Source organism: Artibeus jamaicensis, unplaced genomic scaffold (assembly GCF_021234435.1).
Source record: "Artibeus jamaicensis isolate MK-2021 breed Jamaican fruit bat unplaced genomic scaffold, CSHL_Jam_final contig_466, whole genome shotgun sequence".
Lineage (NCBI taxonomy): Eukaryota > Metazoa > Chordata > Mammalia > Chiroptera > Phyllostomidae > Artibeus > Artibeus jamaicensis.
The window spans coordinates 11,191,698-11,205,221 of record NW_026521844.1 but is presented as its reverse complement, the minus strand read 5'-3'; the positions used below and the strand labels follow the sequence as shown (position 1 = coordinate 11,205,221).

The window sequence follows — 13,524 nt, the reverse complement described above, 5'->3', positions numbered from 1 at the left end:
GGTTTGTCCGTCATTTTTGCTCCATGTTCTGTAGTGAAAACTTGTGACTCTTTTTGTCCCCATGGCCTGACCATGCTTTATCACTCATTTTTCTATGACAGAATTTTGGGATATGCTTTATCAGGCCATGACACTCATTTGGGGAGTAAAGTATATCCTGCTCCAAGACTGATGTAGCACACTTTTATTTTTTCATTATCCTTCACTATTTGGTAGGTGTATGTCCCAAGCCATACACTAAAAACATGGCCATTTCCCAGGTTTATGGAAGATGATGTCTCCTCCCTTATTTTTCATTGTTTTAGTGGGCCTTAGAGAGAGGAGTGGAGAGAAAAAAAAAACATCTTTTTGCTGACTTTACTAGAATCATTACATTGGGGAAAAATTGTCAATTACATGTGTTTCTATTTCTTCATAAATAGTTATTCTTTTCTTTTTCTTCTTTTGGGCACAGGTGGCGTATTAAGGATAGACACAGACACTGGGTTTTGGGGGACTCTGTACCCAAAACTGATAGTTTAAGGGAGAGTCAGGACAACATAAAATGTAACAACATTCACTTTGTAGGAATACCAGAAGGAGAAGAAAAGGAACAAGGGGTCAAAAATCTGTTTGAAAAAAAATAATAACACAAAACTTCCCTAACATTGTGAGGGAAAAAGTCACACAACTTAAGAAAGCACAGCAGGTCCCAATCGAGGCTGACTCCAAGACACATCATAATTACAATGGCAAATTTTAAAGACAGAATGTTAAAGGCAGCAAGGGAGAAAAATCTAGTGACATGCAAAGGAGATCCAATAAAACTATCAGCTAATTACTAATTGGCTCATTACTATGAGCCAGAAGGGATTGGCATGAAGTATTCCAGGTAGTGAAAAGCAAGGACCTACAACCAAGACTACTGTATGCAGCAAGGCTCTCATTTAAAATGGAAGGTGAAACAAAGAGCTTCCCAGACAAAAGAGGGCTAAAAGAATGCATCTCTACCAAGCCAGCACTGCAAGAGATGCTGAAGGGACTGCTATAAAATGGTGAAGAGACAGAGAGAGACAGATAGAGAGATACAGGAACAGAAAAAATGGCAGTGAATGAGTACCTATCACTAATAACCTTAAATGTAAATGAATTAAATATTCCAATCAAAAGACATAGGGTAGCTAAATGGATAAGAAAACACAACCTGCATATATGCTGTCTGAAAAAGTACAAGGTGGGTGGTCACACTTATATAAACAAATAACGTCAATAAAGCATAAAAAGAGTCAACAGTAGGACATAATCCTTGTAAACATATATGCACCCAACATAGAAAGACCTATATATATAAAGAAAATATTGGAGGTCTTCAAGAAAGATGTTGACAACAGCACAGTCATCCTAGGAGATTTTATCACCCCACTGTCAACAATAGGTAGATCTCCCCAACAAAGGATCAACAAGGATTATTGTTGACTGAATGACACTCTAAATCACATGGACTTAGTTGATATATACAGAACATTTCACCACAAAGAAGCAAAATATACATTCTTTTCAAATACGCATGGAACATTTTCAAAGATAGACCACATAGTAGGACACAAAACAAGCCTCAACAAATTTAAGAAATTAAAATCATATTGAACATGTGCTGAGATCACAGTGGTTTGAAACTAGAAATAAACCTCAAAAAAAACCCCTCAAAAACATTCAAATACATGGAAACTGAATAACGTTATTAAATAATAAATAGGTTCACAATGAGATTAAGGAAGACATCAAAAAGTAACTGGAAACAAATAAAAATGAGCACAAAACAAGACAAAACCCATGGAATGCAGCAAAGGCAGTACTAAGAGGGAAGTTCAGAGCAATACAAGCCTACCTAAAGAAAATAGAAAATTTTCAAATAAACAACCTAACCCTACACCTACAACAACTAGAGGAACAAGAACAAACAAAGCCCAGATTTGAGTCAAAGGAAGGAAATAGTCAAGATCAGAGCAGAATTAAAGGACATAGAGACGAAAAGAATAATTCAAGGGATCCATAAACCCAGGAGCTGATTATTTCTTTGAAAAGATGAATTAAATTGACAAACCATTAAAAAGACTTATCAAGAAAAAAAGAGAGAGAATCCAAATAAATAAAGTCAGAAATGAAACAGGAGAAGTTACAACCTATACCACAAAAATACATGAGATTGTAAGGAATTACTATGAACAACTATGTGCCAAGAAATTGGACAACCTGGGGAAAATGGACAAATTTTTAGAAACATACAATCTTCCAAAACTGAGTTAAGAAGAAGCAGAAAGCCAGAATAGAACAATTACAACTAGTGAGATTGAAGTAGTAATCAAAAACTCCCAGCCCAGCACACAAAACCCCTCGACTGGATGGCCTCACAGGAGAATTTTACCAAACATTTAGGGAAGAGCTAACCCTAATACTTCTTGAACTATTCCAAAAATTCAAGAGACTTCTGGCCAAGATGGAGGCATAGGTAGATATACTTTTATCCAAAAGAAGGACAATAACAAACTTAAAAATAAAAATAACCAGAACTGCTAGAAAAACAAACTATATGGAAGTTTCACAACCAAGAAGTTAAAGAAACATTTATCCAGACTGGTAAGAGGAGAGGAGATGGACAGCCAGGGCAGAGAGGACTTGGGGCAAGGCAGTGAATGAAGGACCAGGGTGGGAAAGGCAGCGGCTGGCAGAACAGGTAGTCTCACATGTGCATGGATAAACTGGGAGGAAAAACTGGGGAGCGAGACATACCTTGCAACCCAGGGTTCCGGAGCTGAGAAATAAAGCCTCAAAACCTCTGACTGAAAAAACCTGTGGGGGTTGAGGCAGCAGGAGAAACTCCCGACCTCACAGGAAAGTTTGTTGGACAGACCCACAGGGTCCTAGAATGTACACAAAACCACCTACCTGGAAACCAGCACCAGAAGGGCCCAATTTGCTTGTGGGTAAGCAGAGGAAATGCCTGATAGCCAGCTGAGTGCTGAGCAAGCGGCATTGTTCCCTCTTGGACCCCTCCCCCACATACAGTGCCTCAACACAGGGAAATGGGTTTCCCCACCCTGGTGAACAACTAAAGCTCTGACTTTTACTATGTAACGGGTGCACTGAGAAAAAAAATGGCTCAAATGAAAGAACAGATCAAAGCTCCAGAAAAAACACAACTGAGTGATGAAGAGATATCCAACCTATCAGATGCAGAGTTCAAAACACTGGTAATCATAATTCTCACAGAAATGGTTGAGTATAGTTGCAAAATAGAGGAAAAAGTGAAGGCTATGAAAAATGAAATAAAGGAAATAAAGGAACATATAAAGAAAAAAGGGAACCAACAGTGATGAGAAGGAAACTGGGACTCAAATCAATGGTTTGGAGTAGAAGGAAAAAAAAATATTCAACCAGAAGAGAATAAAGAAACAAAAATTCAAAAAAAAATGAGGAGAGGCTTAGGAACCTCCGGGACAACTTTTAACATTCCAACATCCAAATTATAGGGGTGCCAGCAGGAGAAGAGAGGAGCAAGAAAGTGAAAACTTACTTGAAAACATAATGAAGTTCTCCTTGTTTAATCTGGCAAAAAAAAAAAAAAAAAGACTCCCAGGAAGTCCAGGAAGCTCAGAGAGTCCCAAAGAAGTTGGACTGAAGGAAGTACACTCCAAGGTACATCATGAATACATTAACTAAGATTAAAGATAAGGGGAGAATCTTAAAAGCAGCAAGAAAAAAAGAGATAGTTACCTACAAAGGAGTGCCCATAAGACTATCAGTTGATTTCTCAAAAGAAATCTTGCAGGCAAGAAGGGGCTGGAAAGAAGTATTCAAAGTCTTAAAAGGCAAGGTCCAACATCCAAGATTACTCTATCCAGCAAAGCTATCATTTAGAATATAAGGGCAGATAAAGTGCTTCCCAAATAAGGTCAAGTTAAAGGAGTTTATCATCACCAAGCCTTATTATATGAAATGTTAAAGGGACTTACCTAAGAAAAAGAAGATAAAAATATGAACAGTGAAAGGACAGCAAACTCACAGTTATTAACAACTAAACCTAAAACAAAACCAAAAACAAACTAAGCAAACAACTAGAGCAGGAACAGATTCACAGAAATAGATATCACATGGAGGGGGAAATGGGGGAAAAGTTACAGGGCATAAAAAGTATAAATTGTAGGAACAAAATAGATTGGGGGTGGGTTTAGAATAGTATGGTAAATAGAGAGGCCAAAGAACTTATATGTATGACCCATGGACATGAACTAAGGTGGAGGGATGATGTTGGGAGGGAGGACAGGATGGAGGGGAATAAAGGGGAGGAAAAAGTGGGGCAACTGCTATAGCATAATCAGTAAAACATTTTAAAAAATTCTTTGAGACCCTGCTTTCAATTCTTCTGAGTATATATTATGGGGTGGAATTGCTCTATGATATGATGATTCTATTTTTAATTTTCTGAGGAAGCCTATACTGTTTTCTACAGCAACTGTATCACTTTATAGCCCTTTTACAGTCCCTTATATAGGGACTTATAGCCCTTATAGCCCTTATACCTGTTTATTGTTAATAAACAATATTAACAATATACCTGTATCCATTTTCGACACCTCCTCATCTACATTGTTGTTTTTTCTTTTGATTTTAAATAGCAGCCACCCTAATGTACACAAGAGGATATCTTGTTACCGTTTTGATTTGCATTTTTCCTAATGATCAGTGATGTTGAGACTCTTTTCCTGTGCTTATTGGCCATTTGTATGTCTTCTATCGAGAAATGTCAATTCAAGTCCTTTGGCCATTTTTTTGAACCAGGTTTTCAAACATTTCTGTTGAGTTTTAGAAATTCTCTATATATTCTGGATATTCATCTCTTGCCAAAAAATTATTTGCAAATATTTTCTCCCATTCTTTAGGTTGCCTTTTTATTCTGCTAATATTGCTTTTTGATGCACAAAACTTTTAAATTTAAAGAAGTCTAATTTGTGTGTTTTTTCTTTTGTTGCTTATGCCTTTGGTGTCATATCCAAGAAATTGTAAAGCCATGAGGTTTTATTTTTATAAAGCTCTTATCCCAAAGTCATCTCAGAAGTGAATAGATGATAAAAAATATATAGCATTGCTTTTCAAATTCAGGATATATTTTATTTTCTCAGATATAAAATATGACTTTGATTTTTCTTCTGAAAACTCTAAAAATATTTCTTAATATCAATACAACTTTTCCAGAGGAGACATTATACTGTGTCTGGATCTTCTGAGGATTCTTACGTGATCAGAAAGTAAGTAATTTTACTCAAATTCCTAATTTTTGGTAATATTTTTATGAAATATAATTTTAAGTTATTTGCAGTAGCTTGGGTAAAGTTTCCCCTTACATAAGCAAATTGCCCTCAAATATTTAGTGTTAGTGGTTTTTAACATGTGTTGAGTATTATGTTTTATTTCTTTTCCATGTTTTTTTTAACCTTTCAACAAGTAGTCTAGTAAAAATGGTATTGTTTCAACAACTTTAAAAACAGAAGGTAAATAAAAAGTTGAAGCCCAATTAGGGACTTCATATATTTTTGCATGTAATTTTGGAATATGGTGGCCATCAAGGTGAGTCAGAAAAGCAGGGTCTGAAATTGGCTAGTCCCTAAATGAGAAGGGTCCGTCATATCCCACAGACCTAAGTGCAAAGGCCAACTTCATGAGGTGGCCAGAGGTGAAAATAGGCAAAGGTCTAGAATTTTGGGGGACCCCAAAACAAACAGTGTTCACAAAAGGGAAACACCAAGGGTAAACTGTATTATATACGATGGGCTAATTATTTCTGGTTTCTTTAATAGTCTGTTATGTGTGGAAAAGCACTTGAGGGTGGAAGTCTAAGCTCTCCACTGCCTTTTCTAGTGTGGGAGGAGGTGAGTCACAGTTTTCTTCTGTGGTTATTGTCCACTTTACATTATTATCCACTCTACATTATTGTTCACTGTACCTTTCTGTCTAGCTAAACTGCTCCGCTCCTGGTCCTTTTGCTAAAGACAGCAGGTTTTTTGGTATGTTTTGTCTGTGCCCCTTGGCTTTCCTTTGCTGCTGATGTTTTCAACTCCAAGTTTGGGATATATGAGCCCAAAAGAAAAGCCAAGGAAGCACCACCATTGTTTTCCCAGTTCTGAGTGCCCTACCCAGTCTGCCTGCTTCTTCCTAGCCTTCAGACACTTCTTATATGTTGTTTATGCATAGTGTGCAGGATTTTTAGTTGTACTCAGGGGTGGGAGAAAAGTGGAAAAGTATGTCTATTCCATTTTTCTAGAAGCGAAGCTCATTATTCTATTTCTTAGCCTCTCTGAATCACTTTAGTGTTGTCTCTTGTACACAGCACATATATTTGGGCCAAATAAATTATTTTCTTAAATAACAAAGTATATTTTTACATTTATTAATATGAGCGATATATTTGATCTCAGTTGTCATGTTCTGTAATTATGCATATTTTGTTGCATTGTCATGTGTCTTTATGAGATGTATAGTCTATGTGTTCTATTTATTACTTTATAATTTGTCTTTAGGAAGGTTTGTATTTTTGTTCTGGTGGTTGCCTTTGTTTGTATTTATTCCTTAAAAAATACCTTTAGTTCCCTATTTTCTTCTCTAAGCTTTTACTGTCTGTTTGATACTATTTTAAGCATACTTTTATGCCAACCTATTGCCTATACAGCCATGAGCTTTTTTGTTTTTTTCTTTCTTGCTTTGTTGTGCTCCACTTTTTTAGTTCCTTAATTTTTACTTTGTCACAATATATAATGTTTGTACCTGAGTCTTGCACCTTTAGTACATATTGCTTTAGGCTTAAATGTACACATATATTTTAATGCACTCATCATTGATCTTTTTGCTGAAGATTTCCCAGTCATTACTTGGTTGAAGTTCATTCTCTAATGAATTCCCCAAGAAGGGCTGCTGAGTAAAGAATCTCCTATGTTTTTCCTCCTGCACTTTTGGTGGGAATGCAGACTGGTGCAGCCACTGTAGAAAACAGTATGGGGGGCCTCAAAAAATTAAAGATAGAACTGTCTTATGACCCAGCAATTTTATCTCTGGGTATATATTCAAAGCAACCTAAAATACTTATTCTAAAAGATATATGCACCCCTATGTGCACTGAAAAAGAAAAATACTCTCCTAAGGTATTATATATTAGAAATGATTTATTATGCTGTGTAAAGAATAGCTTGGTTGCTATTCTTCATATATTCCTTTATTTTTACATTTTCTCCTATTGAATATTTTTATAAATATAGTCCTAGTTATTTTGTTTTGCAAAGTCTGATGTCAATTTAATTATTTTGGCTATAAATTCTTAAATTTTTTTGCTTGGAAGTCTTGAGGGTGTTATCTTTATCTTTACAATCTAGTTATTTTACTAAAGAAATTCTTTCATTGTTTTTGGTGTAACTTTTGCCAGTTACCCAGTGAACCTTTTCCATGTGCAGAATCAGATGATTCCTTTTTATTTCTGGAATTTTTTCTTGGCCTCTATTTTGCACGTTCTCTCTGTTCCATTGTTCTTCTTTCTCAGTGACTCTGACAATATGAATATGAATACTTGTCTTCTGTTTTCATTACTTTCTGACCCTTTTTTTGCTTCTTTATGCTATTTTCATTCTCTTGGTCATTTTTCTGCCTTTTTTCAATGCCCCTTATTACATTTTCATTTTACACTGTTCTGCCTTTGTTACCTTGTAATATGTTTTTCTTGTTTTCATTTCATTTCATATTTACTTAGCATTCAATTTACAACTCTATAAGGGGAGAAATTTATGGGGAAAAAGAAAAACGCAGTTTTCATTCTCATTCATTTCTGCTTTGCTGCAGTGATAGCACAACACAACCCCAAACCCTGACAGTGCTCTCTTTGAAGGTAAGGAATACCAAATTTAACTATGTTTCTAGGGTGGTGTAGGGCTGGCAAGAAAAGGTGAGGACACCTGAAAAGTGATTTTACTTTTGTTTAACCTTAAATTTGTCAGTGGCTTCTTTCTCTGAGCAGCTTTACTTTTGTTTGATATGCTCATGTCAGAATCAGTGAAAACCACTCAGTGGTTCTCTACTTGGAAGTTACAACCACACAACTAAGCTGTTCTGAATATGTCTATCCATGTGCCAGGTAAACTTTAGCAACTCCTAGTTTCCCTTCTTTTATAGAAATTCTCCCTCTATCCTGATGTACTTTGATTAAGGGCCAGAAAACTCACTTCTTTAAATGAGACAAAAATTTTTCAAAAGTTTTTTAACTACTACTGTAAATAGGAAATCTTTCTTTCAAATATAAAATCAATTTTCTCAGCTGTACACTAAATTGTAATTTAATGGTTTTTACTCTGAGTATTTTACTTCAAACAGTGACCTATCATTTGATTAAGCAATAGTAAGTTCTTTTCTGGTACCTTCAGAATAAAAAGAATACATTAAATATATTGAAGATACTACTAATAATATTTCATCCATCAAATATATGGCTTGTGCATTAAAATAGAGGAATTTTTCCAATTAACTTTCAAATCTTCCTAGAACCTCAATTTTTAAAAATATCATCTTTGAAATAACTTGAATGAATGTTTTGACAAAAACTGATTCATGTCACTATTACCATAATCATCAGTCTTAAGTGGCCTAAAAATGATCTGAATCCATTTTCTTGATTTTAAGATTTCAATAATATAGAAACATTTTTTATATAAGAGAACATTTAATTATATTGTTTTTTTAAACACACAAGTCATTTGATGGTGATAACATTACCTCCTGCCAATTGGTTGGCAGTTGGCTTTCCCACTAAAGGTTCCTGTGGTTTCCATTGTACCATTTTCCTCACCAGGCTTAATTCATTTTCAGTCTGCAGAATCACCTCTCCTATTTGGCCACTCTGAAGTCGGTCTTCTAATTTTTTAATATCCTGTTCCACTTTAACCAGATCCAGCTTCTTATTTGTAATCTGTTCAGTATACTTTCTATATGCTGCATTTTTAGGGCTTTGATCAAATCATCGACAATCTTTGTGTACAGTAGTCAGTGAGTGCTCTTTCGGGAAGCCCGCCAGGACAGCGCCAATGCACTGAGTACCTCTCTCTGTTTTATTTCTGAGATAATTTGGGCTTTTCCCTTTCCATTTCTTCCCTAAATTTAATCAACTGGATTTCAAAAATTTCTCCCTTTTTTCCCCCACCCTTTTTGTTTTTACTTCTGGTTCAGGGCAATGTTTTCTATCTTCAATCATTTGTTTGAATATGTTTATTCCCACTCCCTTTGTCTCTGTCTCCCTGTGTCATGACTATGAATTTTTTCTGACTGTGTATGGTCTCTGATGAATGGTAATTATGTTTTTGAAACTAGATTTTCAATAAATATAAAACTCTTCTATGTTTTAACAATAAGTATGTTTCCTAAACCCTCACCCCAAAGTATGTTTGCTGGTTACAGAGAGGAGAAAGGCGAGAGGAGCATCAGTAGGACAGGAACACTGACCCACCGCCTCCCAGGTGCAGTCCAACTGGGGAGCAAACCCGCAACCTTTCAGTGCATCAGACAGCACTCCAACCAACTGAGCCACCTGGCCAAGGCAAAACTTTCCTATGGTTTTATTTTTCTATATTTGTCTATATTTTGTATCTATGGATTAGAAACTTAAGTATTTCTTATGAAAATCTTCAGTTAAGCTATTATAAATTGTTGCTGAAGGAAAGAAGGAAACGCTGATCACCTTGCTCTGAACTTTTGAGACTGAAATATTTCTTAACTTTTATCTAATAGTTCCATCCATCTACCCATTAAGCCAGGTGAAAGGGTACCTGGATAGTGCAGCATTTCTCAAACTTTAACATGCTTATGCATGGCCTGATATATTTGTTAGAATGCATAATCTGCTTCAGTAGTTATGGGGTGTCCTATAATCTAGATTTCTACAAGCTCCCAGGTAATACCCATCCTGCTGGTCAGAAAACCACAGTTTGAGTAACAAAGTATCAGTGCTGCATGCTTTAGGTTTTTTTCATGCAATCGAATGGTCACATTTATTTCGTTTCAAATTATGCATCTGATATCTTGTACCTCTCTCATATAACAAAAAAACTCCTCCGGGGTAACGTCGGGTCCCATCTCTTTCTTTGGCCATACTGTCAATGAGATTGTGTTCTTGCATCAGAAGACATATACTGTCTCCCCCCCCCTTTTTGCTGCTAGCCAACATTAATGCTTAATACCTAGACCTGTTAACCCCACTAGCTTTTTAAAAAGGTAATGTTTTAATTGTACCACTTCTTTTTCATTTATTAGCTGTAATGATTTTATAAAGAGCCCTTTTCTCTTACGTACTTAGAGGTCGTCCAGTAGCACAGCTCATATGGGAAAATCAGGATAAATTCCCTTTATGTAGTTTTTAAGACAATGAATTGCTTCACTATCATTTTCGGAAAGTGACTAGTTTATGGGTTTACTTTTTAAGTATTATGAACCCATGGCTTTCAACATAATTGATGGGTTGTAGTCCATTGCAATTCTCCATATTAAAGTTTAAATGGTTCCATATTTGGTTAGTGGGGGCTTCTTCAAGTTGGCTCCTGCTCCTTCTGTAAGAACCCTGGCACCATGTGACAGCTACTTTACTATCTTTAAGACAGGGTGTTCTCGGCTCAATGAGTACAATTTTTGCTCTGGAATCAGTCATTTTTAAAGGAGTTAAAATTCTATTTCTAAAAATAGAAACCATAACTTTTGATTTATTGATTTTATTTATTGATTATAAGAGAAATATTGATTTTTTAATTTTATTTATTGATTTTAGAGAAAGAGAGGGGAAAAGGAGGGAGAGAGGGGGTGGGTGAGACAGAGAGAGTGAGATTTGTTCTTCCACTTATTTTTATATTCATTGGTTGAGTCTTGTATGTGCCCTGACTGGGAATCAAACCTTCAACCTCAGTATACTTGGAGGACTCTGCAACTGGCCAGGGCTGTTCTGGTTTTTTCACTCTAAAATATTATTTCAAGTTCATGGTCTGGACATTTAATATGCTTGTTGCTCCTGAGTTGGTTATTATAAATTATCTTTAGGTTTTTTTAGTTGACAAAGCTAGAAAATATTATGTGTCTATCCAAACTGATAATTATTTATATTTAAAGATCAAATACATTGTGGTTTATTTTTACAATGACACATCAACTTGCTGTGAATTATGAGTGCTGTTTTTTCCCCAAGGGTAGGACAGTTAAGCACATTTTATGTCCCATGATAATTCTCTGGGCTCATCAGAGCCTCCCCTGACCCACTGTTTTTATTCATGCTCCTCAAAGTGTCAATGTTTTTCTCAGGATCCTAACTCAATCTTAAAAAATGAAAACATGAGCACAGATGTTTCCAGGAAGTTTCCTATCTGCATGACAGCAAAACTGTGTTTAGATTAGAATTTAAAACAGTACAAGTTAACACTGTAAGTGCTTACAATCCATTCCCTTTAAGATAAACTTATTTTACTATGGAATATTTAACTGTTTTCCTCAAAGGATTGTAAATTTGTTTTTATCCTATATAATGCCTCTAATTTAGGAATGTTTCAGACATACAGCCTTTGGAAACCAATTTGATAAATGTACAACCTTGTAATATAATAAAATTTTGAGTATCATAGATAATTCTTGTCTACCTCATATGTTACTTTTCACCTTTAGATGTAAAGTTATTCTGATATATTATTTTTCTGATTCTGATTAGTTGTCTGTCTCTGTCTCTTATATCTCACTGAACTTCTTTAAGACAATTATTTTGAATTCTTTGTCAGGTAGTAGATTTCCATTTCTTTAGGGTCAGTTAGTGGAGTTTTATTTTGTTCCTTTGGTGGTATCATTGTCCCCTGATTCTTGTGATCCTTCTAGTCTCGCATTGATGTCTATGCACGTGAAGAAAAGACATCCCTTCCAGTCTTCTCAGACTGCCTTGGGTAGGGAAGGCCCTTCAGCAGTCGGCCCAGCCAGGGATTCTGGGTGGTCTGGCTGATGAGGTCCACCAGCAGGCCAGAGTCTGCGGGGAGGTCTTTGTCCACCTCACTCCCCCTTCCCTCTTGGGGGAACTCATGGGCTAAGGGGATCTTTCTTGGTTCTGGACTCAGAGGGGTGATATAAGCAAAGTGAAACAGTGCTCCTTACTCTTTTCAATGCATCTTTTTTTGTTTGGTTATTTGTTTCTGTGCTTCACCCAGTTGCTGTTAGCTCTTTCCTGGATTGTAGAACCCTTGTGAAGATTATTTTCTTTTGTGTTTGGTGGTTAGTGTGGTATTTCTGTGGGGTTATTGGGGTTATTAGAACTGGAACATATTATTCTAGTCATCTTGCTGATGTTACTTCTCAGCATCTTTTTTTTTTTTTTTTTTTATGGCTTAGGCCTGACTCAAATACATGAGATATTTCATTTGAGTGTTTCTTTTTTGGAGTTGTATGTTTATTCAAAAGATGGTTTATGAAATAAAGCAATTTGTTTCCATTTGTTCAAGTCCTATTCTAGTAATTAGTAACAGATGAGAAAGAAAGCATTCTCTTTTAATTAATTTTTTCAAACAGCCCTTTTCATATTGTTGCCTCATTTAGTAAAGCAAGTCACATTAAATCAGCTCTTCTGAAGAACAATCGGTCTTACAAAGAATCTTCAGTTAGGTTTCAACTCCCTCATATTTCACCCAAGGGATGTTAAGATTCTAAAAATTACCATAAATGGGTGATTGTTTACTGTAATTTTGACAGAACTTGGGCAACTTTGAGTGATTTGTTGAAACTACTGGGCATATTTTTATAGTAAAATATGTATCTGTGGGATTGTGGGATGGACAGGAATCAAAGTGTATAGGGCAGCCCAACTTCAAGAGACTAATTACATCCCCCATCTCCTCCTCCTGCCCTTTTGTAACCCTAGCAGTAGCATCATGGGATATTTTAAAGATAAATATGGCTAGTTAATATAGTCTACAAATAGCAAGTTTGAAATTTTTGAAGTTTTTTTAACCCTTCTTAAACCTATTTGCCAATTTCAGTGTATTTCACCTGTTTTGATTTCACAGGACATACTTTTATGTGATTTAGCACATAAAAATTGTACCAAATGAATGTTCTTGATCTTTCCCGAGGGATATGTAAGGTAAATCATTTTTCTAAACTGCTAGCTTGTTAACAGAGGATGTGCCTAGACACTTACATGGAACCTCTGATTCTCACCGTCTTCAAACAGTGTGAATAGTTAAGAAATTTTACCTAGGTAGCACTAATGATTTTTTTAATTAACGATTTCCTCACCTGCCAAGTTAATAGGAATGTAAGTGTGCTGTGTTTGCTTTGGAGAGGGAACTTACACTCAGCATCCTTCCTGGACAAGAAGCTACTCTGGACTCCTCCTGTCGCGTCCTTTCTTCCCTGTGTGTCGGGTGAGAGAAAAGTTGACTCCTTCTCAGCTAATTTGAACAAGCCTGTTACTTGCTACAGAGAGGGAGGAAAGCAGTTTGC

General features: G+C 35.9%; 1 pseudogene; it reads right to left on the bottom strand.

Annotated features, from left to right (window-relative positions):
• Positions 1 to 4,755: 4,755 nt before the first annotated feature.
• Positions 4,756 to 9,805, bottom strand: LOC119042411 (NADH dehydrogenase [ubiquinone] 1 alpha subcomplex subunit 5-like; annotated as a pseudogene).
• Between the last annotated feature and the right edge of the window lie 3,719 nt (positions 9,806 to 13,524).